General features: G+C 41.0%; 1 protein-coding gene across 1 annotated transcript in view; it reads right to left on the minus strand.

Annotated features, from left to right (window-relative positions):
• Positions 1–20,250, minus strand: part of LOC111870795 (Down syndrome cell adhesion molecule-like protein Dscam2) — a gene marked incomplete in the record, with an annotated part of 574,710 nt that overhangs the window by 476,047 nt on the left and 78,413 nt on the right.

Below are 20,250 nucleotides of genomic sequence, written 5' to 3' on the forward strand. Positions count from 1 at the left end.
TAATAAAACTCTGGTCGTAAGCCCAGATGGGTGCTTTTTTTAAAGACGGGCTGGCCGACTGACCATCGGTCCTAACATAAGACTCAGACTCACAACTGGCAGTTCAGTCGGAAGCCAGAATAGTTCCTGTGGAGTATCCAGTCGGAAGAAGACAACAGTGATTTGTGAACTGTTGTAACCAGTTGTATAAAGGTCCGAAAAATTCGATCATCACATCCAAAGCCGTCATATTAGTCACGCGAACCCTTGATAGGTGATATAACATTCAGAGAAATACAGCCGAACGTCTGATCTCACTACACGAAAACAAAATGTAAATGTAACTGATAAATGAAGATCAGCTTCTGTTCCGATCGCAGGACGCTAAAAAACAAGGCAAACATCCTTGTTGATGGCCCTGTAGATATCAGGAAATTGTCTTTCCTATGGGACTGGAAGTTGATCAGCTGGCGGAAATGTCGTCTTGTCTCGACAACTGAGCTTCGACCCACGCTCGCTCCAACACAATCCGATCAAACGATTCCAGGAACTTCCTGGCAGCTCCTCTACGTTACCGTAGAGACATCTGTGCGGAATTATTTAGTCACGTCCTGATCTTCCAGCAAAGTCTGTTTTAAAGTTACTTTTATACTTCATACTCTTCTTTCTAAAGTATAATGGAAAGAAAAATCTTGTTTGCAACATGATAGTGAAGTTGATCTTAACTTGATTCCAATATGTCATGTGTCACTCGCATAGTTTCTAAGGAAAGAAATAAGTGTTTTAATATTAAACAAACTTGTATACTGCTAGACAGTTCCGTGGGAGTTGAGGTTCTAAAATGAGGAAACCGGATAAACAAAGCTGACACAACATGCTGTGCGCCGTCGTGTGTAGCAGATGTTCGGGGCACATGTTGTTAATGATAATAATATCAAAATTATATCATAATATTATGACGGAAACATGTTCAAAATTAATCTCGCTTGCACTGACAGGCCTTCTTCGTTATAAAATACGATCTATCTTGCCGGATTAGGCTCTCTAGCCTGTGCCCATTCAGAATTAATTAATTCTGAAATTATCAAACTTAATATGCAGTCGGTAGGGCTTCTTTGGTGGGTGATCTGGGTGTTACAAGGTTGCGGCCTACACAGGACGACACATAAAAAACTCCGTGGCCTGTAGTCCGGAAGCGAACCATACCGACAGAGCGACCGCCGCTTATCGGCGAAGTTAGTGCCAACTTTTGCGTATAGAGGGTGTCACGTGGTCAGCGCAACGAATCCCCACGGCCGTTAATCTCGGTTTTCTAGACCGCAGCCGCTATTTCCTTGAAAGAGCTTCCCAATTATCCTCACGAGGCTGAGTGGACCCCGTTCCAAAACCACTACTTCTCAGAAAATCTGAGAGCGCCGGGAATCGAACCCGGTACCTCTGGATCTGTAGCAAGGAATTCTGACTGCTAGACCACAGAGGCAGTCCGACATATACATAGAATAAAAGCAAATATAAATGCATCGAGTGGGATTCGAATCCACGATCCTAATGCTTGAGAGGGCAAAAAGGGTTCATGCCTTAGACCGCGAGCTCACTGTTATCGGCACCATGTTAATACAATACCTTTAAAAACATGGCCATGTAACATGACATCAGGAAATAGATCAGTAACCTGTCCCATTTGTATATACCCGAGGGTGTTCAAAGCCAACTGTCTTGATACAAGAGAGAATACTGTCGATTACATTGGAAATTCTGGTAAATATTACAAGAGGAAGGCCGTAGGAGCAAGAAGAAGAGAGAAATTGTGTCAGGATAGCTGTCTTCGAACTGCATCCTCGAAAGTGTTCGTTACTGCAGGAGTCAATTACTGGATTCATTTGTACAGGAAGTTCAGCGAGCTGCATGAACAGAACTAACGAAGGATTAACAATTTTAACGGCGTTTACAATATCCGGTGCTATCAGAAGAGGCTGTGATTAGAATTTTGCGTGTCATTATATAATCACGCTTCCGTAATTCCTTCATAACACTCTCTAGGAAATTAGCACTAATTGTCGTCATTCCCTCTGTCCACTCTTCGTCTAGGAGGCTTAACATTATTTACTCTCAACAAATGTGTAAACGCTCTTATTGCTTCAGGAACTGAATCAAGCAACAACAGAGAGAAATTGCGATAAGAAGTCGTGAAGCGGAAACAATGCAGAGGTACCATGTTGCTTCTTCTGACGACTTTACAATTTAAAATACGAGGAATTCACATATTTTTTAACATTATAACCCTCAGATCCTTTTTAGCATATGCATACGAAAAAAATTCCTCTAAAATGGTGATTTGCTGTGAATAATGCCATAGGTTTTATCATCAGCTGTGGAAATCCACCTTTTGAAAACACGAAGGTGATTTTAAGCCTTTGCAAAATGCAAATTCAATTGGCAGCAACAAGCAAAAATGAACTGAATCAAAATTTGAATACATTTAGTTTAGTAAAATTGGAACAAAATATGAGGACAATCATCATTACAAGTGTACAGTAACTAATGAAAATTTGTAGACATTCTAACAACACTGCTGTACTAGTAATAACAGATTTAACTGAAATCTATAATTACAGTTTATTTGCGGGATATTAAGTGGGGACATAAATATAAGAAAAAATTATGGTTTATACATAGGTTTGATGATCTTTTTTTTTTGTTTTTTTTTTCGTAACATAATGATTTTTTACGGCGAGTAGCTACAGAATTTGCGGCTCCTCCAGAAGGTCTCAGCTCCATCAGTAAGTGAGTAAGTAAGTAAGTAAGTAAGTAAGTAAGTAAAGTTTTGATGATCAAACTCATTACACCGCAAAAGGCTTATTTACACTTTCAGGATCCAAAACGTCCAAGCTTGTCTCAGGTAATTTGGGATATATGACATTTTTTTCGGTGAGATGTTACTCAATACAGTAAATTTATCACATCTAGTAATAACTGTGGAACGTGCCACAAACCAATTATAAAAATTTGAGTCGATGACGGTTCGACGCCTATAAGACAAGCATCGGTATGCATCTCAGCACCGCTACAGCGGCAAACTGTGTAGTGTGAACGTGATCTTATCCAAATGTTGTTAACGATAAACTTACCTACCTACACACCCACCCACCGGCCCGCCTTCCACTGGTCCATATTCTGAACCAGATCAATCCAATCCACACCATCGCATTCTATCTCTCTAGGATCCATTTTAATATTGTCCAACCACCTATGCTTTGGTCTTCCCAGTGGTCTCTTTCCATCTGGCTTTCCCACAAATATCCTACGAGTATATGTATTCCTCTTCTCCCTCGTTCGTGCTATATGCCCTGTCCATTTGATCCTCCTTGACTTGATCATTCTAATTATACTTGGCGAAGATTACAAGTTATGAAGCTCCTCATTATGCAGTTTTCTCCAACTTCCTGTTACTTCAAATCACTATATTTACTCAAATGTCTTAATAACGGGCACAGTGTACCAATAACCACATGCCTTTCATCTCCCACAAGAACACTTTCTTCCGCAAAGGGCACCATCAACTCTTCCTATATAGCAGCATATATCATCATATGCTGCTATCAGCAGCAGAAGCATCTACTGATTCAACAAGAAGGGAACAACACTTCCAACACCAAAATAAAAAGATCAGAAAGAGTTCCACGTGGCTTAAAACGTTAGAGAATTCCGTGAGGTCCTGTACCTCTGTTGGTCACTGAAGCGATGCTTGGTGCCTATAAAGCTTCCTACTTCTGGCAATATTGTATCTAGTCTGTTACAGGAACAACTGACGCCGGCGTCATGGCGCCATCTAGTGAGGACAGTCGGACGGTCTTTCAACTTCCGGTAGCGTCACAAGCACGATGCTCTTCTGTCTCCATTTCCGGTGCAGAATGTCATAGTGGAGGCGAAAACCGTATGAAAGTATATTCTGTTTTCAGTTAACTTGAAACTCTTGGAATTTCTCATTTCCAGTCTCAAAATGAATTAGGCCTACGTATTCGAGTCTCTGTAATGTTCAATTTTTTTTTTCACTGAAAGATGAGAAAGGAAAAGAAAATCTGATATCTCTGTCACGACTTCTGGGAACCGAGAACGTCAGCTGACTCCTACGCGGCATATTTGTCTTGTTATCTTCATCTAGCACGAAATTTTCTTTCAAATTTCTGGTGTGTTAATGTCTCGCAAATAGGAAGAAATATTTTTACTCTGGGATGGGAGCGCCGAAATACATTCACATTATGTGTTATAGAAAAGTGTGTTTAATAAACAATAAATAATGCAATAAAACAGAACAGAGTCTCGTTTACCAAAATTTTATATCATTTACCACGGCATAACAAAACCCAAGACCTAAAATCTGTTTTGCAATTTCTCCGCAGATGTTTCTATGACACGTAGCTATAAATCTTTACAAGCGTAGTCTTGATGATTAAGCATTTTAATCACAGTCATTAGTATAATTACACCTGCTTCAATATTAATGGATTCTCAGACTAAACAACGGGCGTACTGGTAGACTGTATTAACTGACTAGTATTCATATGGAGCCTTAAGAGTGTTTTCTCTTACGTAGTACCTGAATTTTTAAAAATTATTCAGGTGAAATTCTGGGCACAAAGGATTAATCGTTACCTTCAATAAACTAAAATAGTTTGTGTAGTGGTCACTCCAGTATTTTCCTAAAAGTAATTCTTCAAACATGGCGCCACTGAACCTGAATATCCTGTACCGAATGAGGTACTTATTATCGCGTCTAAATTCGTATCGTCAAGTTCATATTTTTTAACTGGCAGTTAAGAATGTAAATATAAAATCAATCCAAGGTAAACTGGGGCACACGGTAGGTTGGTTGGTTGAGGCATTATGCTACAAGCCAGAAGGTGGCAGGATCGAATGTCGATGAGGTGGATTTTTTTCAATTTACCTAATCCTTCCAGCCGCATTATGGCCCTGGGGTCGACTCAGCCTCTAATAGAAATGAGTACCAGGAATCTTCCTGGGGAGTAAAGAGTGGTCGGCGCGTAAGGCTGACAACCTTACCGCCATCTAAGAGCCGATTGTCCAGAAAATGTGGGAGCCTCAACATCTCACAACTCTACGGGCCTCTACGGCCTGTTAAAAGGATACCTTTTTCTTTAATGTTAGTGGGGTGGAACTAAGTCCCTTGTGCTGCGACCACTTCTGGCCTATTTACCAGCCCCAGATGATAGGTGAGGGTGACTGTGGAGCAATTGGTGGAAGGGAGATTGGCAGGGGAAACCGAAGTACTCGGAGGAAACCTGCCCCAGCGCCACTTTGTGCACCACAAATCCCACTTGACCACATCCGGGCTCGAACCCGGGCCACCGCGGAGGGAAGCCAGCGACTAACCGCCTGAGGTATGGCGCGGCCCAGGCATACCTTTACTTTACTTTATCCGAGGTAAACTGTTCATATGCAGTTTTCCCAGAACGGTGCAGCTAATGTGTCCCCTACTGATATGTGGTTTGATTAGGAGGACAGACAAGAAAAACACGCGCAGCTCCGTAAATCGATTCCGAAAGAGGACATTTGTTCTTTCGAATCTCTGTTTTTTTCTAGGGCTATACAGAGAAGTTCGTTTGGAAATAAACTATTCTCAGTTGATTCAGTGTCATTAATGAACCCCTAATGGAATGAACTTTCTAAATCTGGAGGTATGGCACCAAGTTAATATTTTCTCATTCACCCGCATTCTTCGATCTGTTGGCATTACTGTAATTGTTACTCTGCTGCTATAAGACTCTGCCTGGCCCATATCTACACCCTGCCGGTATCAATTCATGTGACCACACAATTGGGCTGTCCGCCACACAGTTTACAGCCCAGTGCATCCTACCCTATCACTGTCCATGTAGCTAATGTTTGTGAAACGTTAATGCCTACAGAGTGACACCACCCAACCACTGTCGAGAGTTGTCAGTTTGTTGTGGAGGGTGTTAAGGGATGGAGGTTGCAGGCATTAACACAACACCGGCCGTCCATCTGCCGTATAAACACGCAGAGAGACACTCGGTTATTGCTAGCATAGGAACTGTAATTTATTGTATTAGCAGCAAGCAAACTAAAGTATGCCGGTCAGGGTAGCCGAGCGGTCTAAGGCATGTACTGTCTTCGCTCGCTTGGAAACTGCGATCGTGGGTTCGAATCCTACTCAGGGCATGGATGTTTAGTTTGTGTGTGTACGTTTTTCTGTGTTTGTGTACAGGTAGAGGCCTTGCGACGAGCTTATCAACCGCCCAAGGAGTCCTACCGAAAGTGTAAGATTTAGAAAAACCGAAGTGAACGGAGAAGTTCATGGAGGTAGGCCTAGGCCCACTGGGGCTGTAGTGACAAGGAAAAAAAATGTATTTCTTTCCATTTCTCATCCAAGTTTTACCCTGACATGACTTCAAGTGCTGTTTCCTACTGTGTCAATGAAGATGTATTTCTGGTCAAATAATTTAGTCTAGCTGACTCTGTCAACGCCTTCTAGATATCTGCTGCATCAGTTTCAGGTTCGAAACCTAAAATTGTGCTAGTCAGGTAAAAAGAATGTAAAACTATCCCTGAAACTGGCCTTGGAGGCCAAAGGAGCTTGACACATCGAGGCTCCCACATTTCTTAGACAATCTTTTCACAAATGGCGTTGAAGTTGTTAGCCTTACACGCCGGCCGGGAGCCATTTAACTCAAGGAAGATTCCTGTCACTCATTTCGTTTAGAGGCTGAGTCGACCTCAGGGTCATAATGCAGCTGGAAGGATTAAGTCAACTGAAAAATGCAATGACCTCATCGGGAACCGAACTCGCGACCTTCCAGCTGGCAGCATAGTGCCTCAACCAACTATGCTATTGTTTGCGGGTTAGGACATTAGAGAAAAACAAGAAGAAAAGACGAAGAAGAAGAGAAGGAAAAGCAGAAGAACGTGGAGAGAAAGGTGTGGAGGTGGAATAGAGGAGCGAAAAGCTTTTCGCAACAAGGACACGAGAGGTGACTTGCTATTCCGACAAATAGCATTTTCGGGTCTTCTATTCCAGTGCCTAGTTCATTCCTGAAACCAGCCCATCAGTTTCCACTCACGTCTCTGAACTGCAAAGGCAACTTGACATCCTATCAGCCAAACTGTTCGTTAATTACTGCTACCACATCTAATTTGGAGCTGCGTACAATGAACGCTCTAGATTCGTATTATGGAGATATTCGGTTCGAATATCTGCCAGGACAACCACTATCCTAAAAGAAAATACTTCCTCCTGATTTTCTCAGTTCCTCCAAGCGAATGTTAGAATGGTGTCGCAATTAGGTCATTGCCGTTTCCTTCCAAATCCTTCCCGAATCATCAAATCATCCCGCCATTCCACAGCCCAGATATGACGAAGTAGTATAATAGCCAGAGAAAAGTTGCATAGTTGTTTAGTTGGTACATCATAATTAAACAATTAAATACACAAAATGTCGCTGTGAAAACGAGTAATATAATTCAAGAGAATTATTTTTATTCTCCTGGTTAGAAGTACACCGTTTCCCTGTTGGTATAAATACAAACAATTCTTACTTTTTATCTTACCCTTTGACACCTTCCGCACCTCATCAGGCAGTGGGTGTATATACCACACTACGTGACTAAATATTTTTATTGAGGTTACCAAAAAATTCACGCCCTTTTCTTTCCTGATTCATATTTACATTTTTCCATTTTCTGATGAGGAATTCCGAAAAAAATATCAACACAGGAATTAGCTCGATACTTTAACGAACGGCTGTATGAGATGGTCCAGTAGTTGAGAGCATGGACAGCGAGAGCAAAGCCGATATCTTTCTACTTCTGCAGAATGTACTAGTTAGTGCTCACATGTATTAGTGTCTATAGACGGGGTTTGGATTGCTGAATGGATTTATTGACCACTTAGAGATCGTAACTACAAGTAACTATAGCGTTATTTCTAATTCAAACACTCTGAAATTCACTATAGCACGCACTAAGATTTCTCAGTTTGTTTCCACTAGTCGTTTCCTGGTAATGGATCCTAACCATGTCCTTTGCTAACGTCTTTACTGGCTGGCGAATGTCTTAAAACTGATTAAACTGAGTCTGATACTGAGTCTCATGTTACAACCGACGGTTATCCGGTCAGTCGGCCAGTCTGTCTTAGAATAAAGCACCCATCTGGGGCTTACGACCAGATTTTTATTACTGTCAGACCTTTGCGGGTTTGTTAATGCAGAATGCTCTCTCTGACGAAGGGACGAGACTGTCGTTTATAATTGCTATTGGCCCTCGCCAGGGCAGTCATTCCTGGGTCCGATTCCTTTGGGTCTAGCAACCATATTTTACTGTCTCAGATTCGAGACTTCCCTTTTCGTGGCTACTTATGCCTAGCAAGTATTCGGCCCTGCCTCCACAAGGGATACGGATTATACTCTAGACTTGTACTGTTTATAACTCCTCATTGTTGATGTTCAATTGTTGCCCATAAGGTTGTGAGACGTCGAGGCTCCCACATTTTCTAGACAGTCTGCTCATAGATCAGCCTTATGTGCCGGCATGCCTTAACCCCCAGGAATATTCCTGATACTCATTTCTGTCGGAGGCTGAATCGACCCCAGGGCCATAGTGCGGCTGGAAGGATTAGGTCAATTGAAAAATCCAATAACCTTATCGCGGAATCGAACCCAAGATCTTTCAGCTTGTAGCATAATATCTCTACCAACTACGGTACCGCGTTCTTACTGATAACAGAGGCCTAACATTTTGGGTTACTGCCAGTGAGTTAGTTTGTTGATTTTCTTCTTACAGAATGTGACGACATGTTTAATACTCGCAATGGAGACGTTACAGTTTTGGTCACTGCAACCGCGTTCGTTTATCGATTGTTTTATCACTTGGTGTGACAGCACATCTCTGAACAATACATAATTAAATTACTGAACAAACAAAGTGATACAGAATTCTATTTCCTGTCTTCAAAGCCTTGGGGCTAGCAGTGACAAACCGTGACTGTACAACTGTGCTTTGTGTATTAGTGCTGTGGAAATGCTGTTCAGGGTAACTCCTAGAATTACCTCGCCCGAATGCCCTCATCTGTCGATTGGTTCGAACAGCTTAGAAGCAAATCTTCCCATCTACAGGCCGTGTCAGCTGAAACGTGTTCCAAAATTGAAATTGTTACAATAATTTATTGCCAACTTATCTATTTACGGTTTGTTTAATCCATAATATAACCTCATATGTGTGTATGTCATGTTGTTCTCACGCCCTAGTACACTAACACAGATGGCGTCTGTACTGTCGAGTGTGCCATCTGAACGTCAGAGAAGAAATTAAATTTACTGGTTTTAACCGAGAAAGAGGAGAGCGAAATAAATACAGAATGTCCGGATGAAAGGTATCCAAAATAAAATTATTATATCTCAGAAAGAATTAATTATAAACATTAATGGGTTAAACCATTACAAAGGGAAAATATCAAAGTATTTTTTTGTATATAACTTTCTCAATAAATTTAAAAGTGGGCTCCCTTGGTGGCACGACAAATATCCAGGCTTGAAGCATGTCTGGTGTTACCGCAGCTACAGCGTCCCTTATGCGGGCTCTCAGGTGTTGAAGGTCGTTGATCGTAACCTGGTAGACAATGTTCTTCACATAACCCCACAAGAAAAAATCCACTGGGGTTAAATCTAGCGACCTAGAGGGCCAAGCAATTGGTTCATCTATGTCGATCAATCTCCTAGCCATCTCTCTGTTCAGGTGATTCCTAATATGGTGGCAGAAATGTGGTGATGTTTGCGCGTAAGCCGGGCATGAAAAATAAACTTTCAGAATTTTCCATTCTGATGACATAAACCGGATACGTGTAAGACAATTAGTTTCCGAGATATAATTTCTTTTTATTTTGGATACCTTTCGTTTCGACATCCTATATATGAAATGTAAACAGGGAAGAAGGAAAGGGCGCAGGATAAAAATATGAAATAAATGATTCCGCATTGGATTCGAAAATCTGTACTCTTCTCCAAACATAATGAAAATGAGGGAGGATGATATGGTCAGGGCATGTAGCACGTATGGGGAAGAAGAATGGATATAGGACTTTGCTGAGAAAGTCAGAAGGAACGGGCCGGTAGGAAAATCTAGACGAAGGTGGGAGGATATTATTAAAATGCATCTTAGAAAAATATAAAAGGGGTGGAATGGACTGGATTAATCTGGCCTAGGCAGGAATATGTGAAGGGCGCATGTGAACACGGTAATAAACTTTCTGATTCTACAAAATATTGGCAAATTCTTGAGTACCTGAGCGACTGGCAGCTACTCATGAAGGACTCAACTCAATTAGCTGGATTACCAGTTGAATTGCAATGGGAGGTTACTGACGTGATGGTTAGTAAATAATGATTTGCAGAAAATGTGGAGGGAAAATCTGGCGACCCAATCTGAAATATGCCCTATTGTTCCGAAAATATATTCATTAAGTCGAGAAGTAAGTTTATGGGCCCACATTTTACTGGAACACTCTATAGAATGACCGAGTGTGGTTTGGGTTCAAGCCTGCATGGCTTGATCACATACTTGAGCCACAAACCCACCCAGTTATCATCAGACAGAGACACCACAACCGGACATGCAGGGTAATAAGATCCGGAGGCAAACATAACCCACATTTCCCTATGGCAACAGCTCTGTGGCCGGCCTGTTAGCGCTGCGGTCCTAGACAGGTATCCCTCTGTTCTTGCCGGGAGAACGGGTAAATATTTTATCTAGATCATGAAATGTTAGGAGTACATGCTGATGTATCGATCGGGGTGCGGTTGGATCGCAAGTTATTTCCCCCCGTATTTATATGACAGACTTGTGATGAACTGTGCCATCGCAAATACTAGTACGTTTTCTCTAATTCCTGCACCGCGCGCAGGGAAATATTACAACGATACGACTAGGGGTAGAAGAGATTATTTTATGGGGGGAAGACATGAATTATTGAAAGGAAATATTAAACCTGGATTCTATAACATATGACGAATTTATTCGATGGAAACACTATCAATTTAATAAATTATTTATGATTTATTTAATGACATTGTATGTGTGTGCAGCTTTGAATAACAGGATGATTATATGCATTTCACTGGAATTGGCGGTTCAGTCGAGGTTTGCTCTTTGCAATTGCTTTTAAAAGAACAATTCGTATTCATTGAAAAATCAACATTCGACAATGTTATATATGGAACCACTGTATGTTCCATATTTCCTAGTACCCTCTCCCTCTATAACTTCCTACAAGCCACAGTACATGTAATTGGTGCTCGGTACAACCGACAGCTGTAATGAAAAATCGCTATAGAGGAGCACTGATTTGAAAAGGGTGTGGAATGAAGCAGTGTTACCCAAATATAAGTCCTACTCAGGCACTCACCTAGACAGAATGAAGAGAAAACAGCACAGAAACTGGAATCAGTGCAGTCGGGGTTGATCCTAACGTCTCCCGAGTACAAACAGGAATGCTGCAAACTATGTATAGGTCGGACGTCTTGCAGGTCAACACAGATACATCGAAGCACATTAAAAATATAAGTAACTAGGTCTCTACAACTGAGTTATTAAGAAGCTATTAATTGCTTAGCTGATCAAGAAATTTCAAGCAGTTTATTCAAAGATAAAGGTTCACTGCCGTGTTCACAAGAGCCGCCACTAAACCCTATCGTGAGTCAGATGAAGCCAGCTCAAACACGCCAATCCTAATTATTTCTCTGATATCCATTTTAATATTATTCTCCTACCTACTCTAGGTCTCCATGGTGGTCTCTTTCTTTCAGATTTTCTTATTAATATTTTGTATGCACTTGTCTTCGCTCCTATGAGTGCTATATGACCTAACTAGATAATCACATTTACTGTTTGGTGAAAAATACAAACTATGAAGCCCGTCATTGTGTAGTTTCGTCAAGCTTCTTGCATGGGTACAAACATTCTCCGCAGTACCCTGTCCTCAAACAACCTCAGTCTATGTCCTACCCTTGGCGCGAACACAAGTTGCACATCCATGCAAATCTACAGGAAACATTACACTTCAGTGTATTTTAAACTTTACTTTTTCAGATAGCAGGCGAGAAAAAAAAAAGATTCTGAACGAAACATTTCTTTCCAGATAAGCCCTCTATATTCTTACAGTTACAATATATTTTCTATATTGTACATGAGAGAATAAGTATTAATCAAGTTCCACTGTTAAAACTAACTGAACAATATTGAGGGTGGAAATAAATATTTTCGCGGGCCACATCCGGTCCACAAACCGTAATTTACTGAAGGAAATGACAAGGTCTAAGGGATTTCGGGAAAAAAATTATTGAGGTATGTATCGGGACCTAAGAGTAATGAAGTAACTAAACACGATAGGCCACGCCACAGCTCAAGCGGTTGTCGCTGGCTTGCCACTGCGGCGGCCCAGGTTCGAACCTGGGTCTGGTCAAGTGGGATTTGTGGTGAACAAAGTGGCGCTGGTGCGGGTTTTCTCCGAGTACTTCGGTTTCCCCTGGCCATCTTCATTCCACCGAATTCTCCATCATAATCACCCGGGGCAGGCTACAAGAGGCCAATCAGTGGCCGCCGTGCTGTGTGAACCCAGTTGGACTCCACCCCCACTAAGCGAATTAAAAAAAAACTAAACACGATAACAAATTACATAAAGAATTATCTCCACAATTTGAATTCATTATCACGAAGAGAAAATGTCTTCAGTGGTTATACAGCTATAGATTTCAACGGAAGATAATATCTGTACCATAATGGAAGGGGGAGAAAATATGAGTAATAATATTAATGAGACTGACAAGAATACTCGGATAAACTGTGGGTACAATAAACATGAACAGTTTCACTATAATAGCTGGGTTCATTCCATGGCTAGAGAATTATCAATCACCACAACCGTTTAACCGGCGGAAGAAAGCACCCAGCAATTAAAGCATGAATTGATAAATCACACCTTTCTATTCATGGTAGATTATTTGTTTACTTCATTTTCCTTGTGGCGGGACCTGTACAGTGATCGCATACAAATGATTAAGAGCTCTTTCCCAGTTTGTCAGTCATGGAAAGTTTTGCAAGATAGTTCTGACCCTTAGCAGTGTCACAACACTGTCACATGTATGAGTGACAACAGATGGGGTTTGGATTGCTAACTGGATTTACTAAAAACTGATTGTAACTACATGTAACTACAGCACCATCGTTAATGAACACACTCAGCAGTTCACTGTAGCACGTACTAATTGTTCTGTCTCCTATATCTTCACCAGTCATTGCTTGGTAACGGCTTCCAACGGCGGACATTCCCCTTTCTCTGAGTTCTTGAACTGCCTCCGTGCCTCACCTGCCAGTTTCACCCCAACAACAGCTAACAAGGAATGCTTTCTTTCAACAGTACTTCCATTGTTAATGGCAGGCCGCTGCCTAGCAACGGCTCAAGTATTGTTGCGTATTTACGAAGCTGTTGCATAGAAATGACCGTTGTCTAGTTTGTTTGTTTAGCTTTCGTTGCCTAATAACGGGTCTATATGCCACAGTATATATTACCACTTTTTATATTAAAAGACTAATTTTTCTACAGAGTGTACGCATATGTATCGTGTGTTCCTCACAGTAAACATCTATTATTTAACTAAGAATTATAAACAACCCAGTCTTTTTAATTGAGATGCAGTGTGTTTTCTGTGCGGTATGAACGGAATTTTTGATGTTACGCAGACGAACTTATGCTTCAAAGAGCCAAGAAAAGCTTTATTTGCCGTAGTATATTAAAATACGGAGCTTCTGACGACGATTAAAACTAAATCCTGACTTCATTTCCTGGCTTCCGGCTGTGTACGACTACTTCACTGAGCAGGTCCTCTACAGCCGTTCTTCTTACTTTCCTTTTTTAACACCCGTCTCGGGCAATCCCATCAAGGCAGAAACCAATTTCCTCTTGGGATTCGACTACCTCTGGAGAGAGTAATCTGGCGGCTACCACAGTGTTTGTTTATCCTCCTCCGCTTTCGAGCCCACAGCGTTATTGTATTATCCATGAACTTTACTTACGCACATGTGTCGTGTTTCCCACCTGGAGACTGCCGTCCCACAAGGGCCTAACACCTGTATCATATCCAGCACGACCACGCCCTGTCTCTTACATTGGCCCAATTTCCTTATTTTGAAAAAATAAAATGAAGCTTATGAGATCATCTTGCTGTATATCCGTCTGCGTATCTCCCTCTAATTTCTTTTAGGAACTTCATGAGAGTAAGTTACTGTCTGTTTGTTTATCCATTTAATTCAATATTAGGAAGCTTGTGAGACCACCTTACATAAAGATATGAAACAGATGTTTTGAAAATGTGGCACAGTTCAGATATTTGGGGACGACTATAACAAATCAAACCCTGATTCAGGAGGAAATTAAGAGGAGATTGAACTTGGGTAATGCTTGCTACCATTCAGTCCAGAACCTTTTGTCTTCTCGTCTGCTGCCCCCCCCCCCAAAATTAGAATATACAAAACTATAATTTTGCCTGTGGTTCTGTATGGGTGTCAAACTTTGTCTCTGACATTAAGGGAGGAGCATATGCTGAGGGTGTTTGAGAACAGGGTGTTGAGAATATTTGGACCGAAGAGGGATGAATTGACAGGAGGTTGGAGAAAAATGCATAATGAGGAGCTTCATAACTTCTACTCTTCTCCAAGCATAATTAGAACGATCAAATCAAGGAGGATTGGATGGGCAGGGCATGTAGCACGAATGGGGGAGAAGAGGAATACATATAGGATATTTGTGGGAAAGCCAGAAGAAAAGAGGTCACTGGGAAGACCAAGACGTAGGTAAGTGGCTAGTATTAAAATGGATCTTAAAAGAGATAGGATGGGCTCCTGTGAGCACGGTAATGAACCTTGGGTTCCATAAAATGCTGGGAAAGTTTTAAGTATCTACACAATTGGCGGCTTCTCAAAAAGGGGCTCAGCTCTATGAATGAGTGAGATGAGATAAGACCACCTTGCTGTCTGTGCCCCTCCCCTCGTTTTTTCGTTTATAATGCGTTTCGTAACTTTTAATAGGAAAGTAGGCTAATAGTTCTTCCCAGGACTTCTTTTATTCTTACAGGCCTACTTTAATGTGATTTAACGAAACTCTCATCAAGAAGTGGTGTAAGATACACAGTAGAGAACGAGATTTTTCTCTACTCTATAGAATTCAGACCTGCTCTTGGGCCCAGTTATGTTGTATCCAACAACTACCGAAGGCTACTTTCTCGGGGGCGTGAAGCTCACTCTTCACTTTGATCTAGTACCGAGGTTAAGAATGCACTGTGGTACACAGTCTCGAACTTGGATTGCGGCAGATACAGTTCGGTTGTGACTAACTCCACCGCCTAATTCTTTAGACCAATGGTCCAGCTGACAGAAACAACACAATTCTAGTCATGTAGTTTCTGCATTCCGCTTTGTGCTTCACCTGTCTATGTTCAAAGCAGTGACAGAAATATCGGTATTACATATGAGACGAGAGGTCCTCGCGACTCTGAATATTAAGACCGGCCCTCTGGGTGTCATACAATGGAGTCCTTCAAGGAAAAGTGATACGGCAGATGTTCCTCACACATGTAGGTTGTCATCCACCATACTATACGGCGTCACATCCCATAAGATCACACTCTTACCGGTGTAACACTTGTCATTTGCCCTTGACAATATTATTATAATTCATTTAATGCTAGCCAAGACCTGCTGTTGTCATAAAGGAAAATATGCTCATGTCCACGTGCTTAATTAATGACCACATTGTGAAAAACAGTAGGGAAGTGGAAGTATGGCTCCAAGCATTCTTCACCTTGGTAATAGTTCTAGGTGAACTATTAGTTTCCCGACTTGACTGTTTTACCGCGGTGAAAGTGACCCCAGCACCACTGGACAGCATACTGCGTGGGATCCAGAGTCGGTCTGGACTGCGTGGATACAAGTATCTTGTCCCTGCTGGGAAAAAAATATCTTACCAATTTTTTTCCGAGCATATCTTTACTTACAATTACTAGTGCGCGTGAATAGCAAGCTCATGACATAGGGCCTACACAGTTTGCCTTAATTTTCGAGTTGGAAAATCCTTTCGAAACTGCAACAAAACATCGCCCTATGTACCCCTACGCCTAGTCACGAGTCAGAGAGGACGTATCGTAGTTTTATCAGGTGATCTCAGAAAGACTATGGAATGGAAGATTCTTTAACGTTTGTTTAAATACTGGTCACAATTTTTCTTGAGTATTGCCCACACTGTGGGACCCTTCCAATGCGTCTCATTGTTAAGTAGGACGAGAAGAGTGGTTCTTGTGCACGTCACGAGAGAACACTGCGTCCTCTTCTCTGTGGTCCTCAACCACACCGCTTCTAGGCGCCACTCGCCTCCCTTCTCAGACCCAAGAACAAAGAGTTTGCCACTTGGAATTAATTTCCTTCACCGGAAACCCAGACGGCATCACACAGGTTTTACACACAGAAGCGCAGCCGAGTGGTCGCAGAGGCAGACACACGTGTACCTGAATTACTTCACAATTCCTGCGAAATTACTGACACCACATTGGAGACGACTGCTTCTGTTACGAGGTGAGAAATCACGTGCCTAAAAGTGAAAGTCCAAGAAAAGCAGTGGCCTTCTTGTGAAGGTATTGTCCCAGTCTTTCGCAACCTCTGGACTCCATGGAGATGAGTGCTTAGGGTCACGACCTGACCGCTTTACCCCGGTGCCCATTGAATATAAGGTTATTTATTCCCCATCCAAACAGATTTCGGACTCAATTCCTATGAACGAGAGGCATTTAAACTAGCACAACAATTTAAAAAAATATATCACTACACGTCTGTCTGTCCGATATCATAACGATGTTATCAATTACAAAAAGTCCCTTTCCATTAATATTGTTATTATTTCGTAATTGACCATTTGGCTGCTGAGTAAACATGTAAATAAACAAATTATTATTTGTTATTATTGCTATCAGCATAATTTACTTTAAGATATATGCAATCAACTTTAGCGGACTAACTCCGCCGGAAAGAGGCGGTCTCTCCGTCGATATAGTTCGCTTACGGACTAAATTCACGGAGAGTTTTTATATGCAATCAACCATATTCCCATTTCATATAATCGTTCTAGTTTTTCAAAGACCTCTGTGCTAAAGTCATTTTGGTTTATATTTTAGAATGTGTTACGGTAATTTATCATCGTTTATTCCTTACAAATTGTCCACGAGTTCCTTTATTTTACTTCGTACAGAAAGTATTTTCAGTTCTTTCCTACAATCATCATTCCTAATTTGGTCAAGAATAGTGTAACCTTTAACAGTTCTTAAATATCTCGGCTCTATTAAATTATGCTTGAAAATTTTAAGTTGGAATTTCAAGCATGTGGAATTAATAGACGAAGGGATTAATTCATGCACGTTTTAAATGCAATTAAATTTCTTAATTAAGAAATTAAAAATCACGCAAAAACAAGAATGGAGGTAGGTAAGTGATGAAAATTAAAACCGTGTAATTATAAATTACAATCAGCTATTCTCTCTGACAATTACTATTAAGATGATAAAATCGAAGATGAGATAGGTGGGTCATGTAGATCGGATAGCAGAGATGAGAAACGTATACAGAATATAACCAGAAACCGTAAAGAGAAGAGTTCAATTAGAATTAATATTAAAATGGATCTTGAATAAATAAAGTGCAGAGCTGCGGACTTCATTCACCTGGCTTGACATAGGGACCAGTGGCAGACCTTTTTCAACACGGTAATGAACCTTCGAGTCTCATGCATCTCGGAGAATTTCTTGAAGAGAGGAGACATCAGTGGCCACTCAAGAAGAACCCTGATCCACAGAATTAGGTAGTTCTTAGTGTTGGCACAAAATTGGATTTCCCTTGTTTATCGACTGAATTTTGATTAAAACCCAGTATTTTAGAATAGGGCTGCTAACTTTCGTCTATCAATTTTCTGCGAGAACTACTCTAAAAATTGTACAGATCCTAGAAGCACTGCGCTGCAATTAGCTGCAGTGTATAATGCGAAGTTATAGCATAATATAATTTCAGATTCAGAGGAGCTGACGAACCTTCTGCATTGCCTTTTCTCCCACAAACAAACCCGGCGTGGTGACCACGACAATCCGAACTTGGAGCAGCGAATATTTACCTTACTAATGTAGGGTGACGCATATCTGCCCTAAAGCCTTTCAAAGAGCACGGTCCTTATATCCAATTAGTCTTCAGTTTCGGAGGGGCTAAGATGGCCGTAAATTACAGCACTGCAAGTTACCTAATACTAGGCTGTCACTGGAATGGCTTCGATGTACAAGCAAAGAACATGAAATATGAATCATCCACACCAGTAATCCAGTCTTATATCAGGAATCTTTGCTATTTGATTTATGAAATCGTAATGGACGTTAAGACTAAATTGGGTGAATAAGGCACACTCATATCATTTTAGCTCATTCCACTATCTTTGGAGGGAGATATTCAAAGTAATATGGCATACATATCAGGCATGATAAAATAGTTCATATAAGATTTGGTTGGGGTATTCCAGATAGAGAGAAAAACTATCACTTACACGAAAATTTCAGTGTCTTAAACGTGGACAGCAGGGAAAAACAAGGGCAAAATAGCAGATATTGTAAGAAATGAGGATGCTAATTAATGACTCCATAAACAACGTCCGTTGCTACGCAACAGATTTCGAACACGCATCAATGGACTAACTGAAGAGCGGTGTTCTCTACGAGGCCCGTGCGACAGCTGCGTGACGCAAAAATATAACTGTTAGAAACGATGTTTTCTATGCTGTCCTTGCCGAGGTGTTATAAGCACGACAAGTCTAAAGTTCAGTCAGTTCGAAGATATCCGCCGGCCAGTATAGGCGTGAACACGTAAGGTGAGGGAGCTACGGCGTTTGAAGCCATTAACAGACAACGGCTGGTGAAGACACAGCAGACTGATAAGATTTAGTGCGTGTTGTAGTTAACTGTAGAGTGTGTGTGAATTGGTGATAACGCTGTAGTCACTTGTAGTTCCAATCTGTAAGTGGTCAGTTAATCCAATTGCCAATCCCAACCCCGTCTATAGTCACTAATACACGTGACAACTCCATGAAAGTAGGTTCAAAACCAATTACTATTGTATATTAGCAACACAAAATGTGCAATGCAGTGTGAGGACGTTGTGGTTTAACTGACACCCTTTCCAACATTATAATCGAATACCCAGTACCTCAAGAAGTGCGTTACTTTGAAATCATTCTCCAATTTTTACATTACCTTAGACTTCCCATCCTATTTATATGCATTACTCTGAATTTCAACCCAGACTAGCAAGTCTTAACGAAGTCCTGGAAAATATCGACGCTTATCAAGTTTCATGATTTGACGTGGCATCTCATATTTTGGAAATGTCTTTCCCATTTTCTTATGTGGTTATTAATTCCAAACTGTATCAGGAAATTCTAAAAAATAGGCCACATGTATACGCCTATAGAGAATATTAAACTAATGAGAAGGCCCTTTGAAATTTAGCATGGATTATTTCTTCCCTACCTTCATCCCTCATCATGTTCCTCCACTCCTTCGTTCATTCGTATCTTTATCTCTTTCCTTCCTTAACAAAGGTCGTTTTCTTTCAGCTGACACAGTTCCGCGCATACAGCTGACATCTGTCTGAATGCTTGAAAACCATTATATCGTAAAATGGTGTAATACACGCATACAGTCACGTAACACACATATCCAGTCATAAAATATCTATTTTACATTATTTGCGATCAGACATTACTTGACATATCCTTCTTCACAAATAGAGTTTCTTTCAACAATATGGCAGTCACCGTCATGGAAGGCAAACTGCTTAGTTGACATAAAGTTAGATTAATTACATGATGGGTTTAGTTACGTTAGATCCGTTGGATGGGATATTTGGCTGGCAGGAATCTCTCTCTATAGACTACAACCTTCACGTTTTGAGAGGCTTACGAACCCTTTTGTTCCTTCAGCTATTGAAGACGATGGGTACTTCAGGATGAAAGGGTCCAGGCTAATGGCAGCTCAATCTAAACAAACTACTAGTAAAGAAAATTCTCTGCAAATGACAGTGAACTGCCAATGAGAAAAGCAAGACGCTCTTCGAGATCAAGAATGCACAAAATCTTATTCATCGCTAAAAAGAGCATACAAGAGCATT

This window comes from Cryptotermes secundus, unplaced genomic scaffold (assembly GCF_002891405.2).
Source record: "Cryptotermes secundus unplaced genomic scaffold, Csec_1.0 scaffold499, whole genome shotgun sequence".
NCBI lineage: Eukaryota > Metazoa > Arthropoda > Insecta > Blattodea > Kalotermitidae > Cryptotermes > Cryptotermes secundus.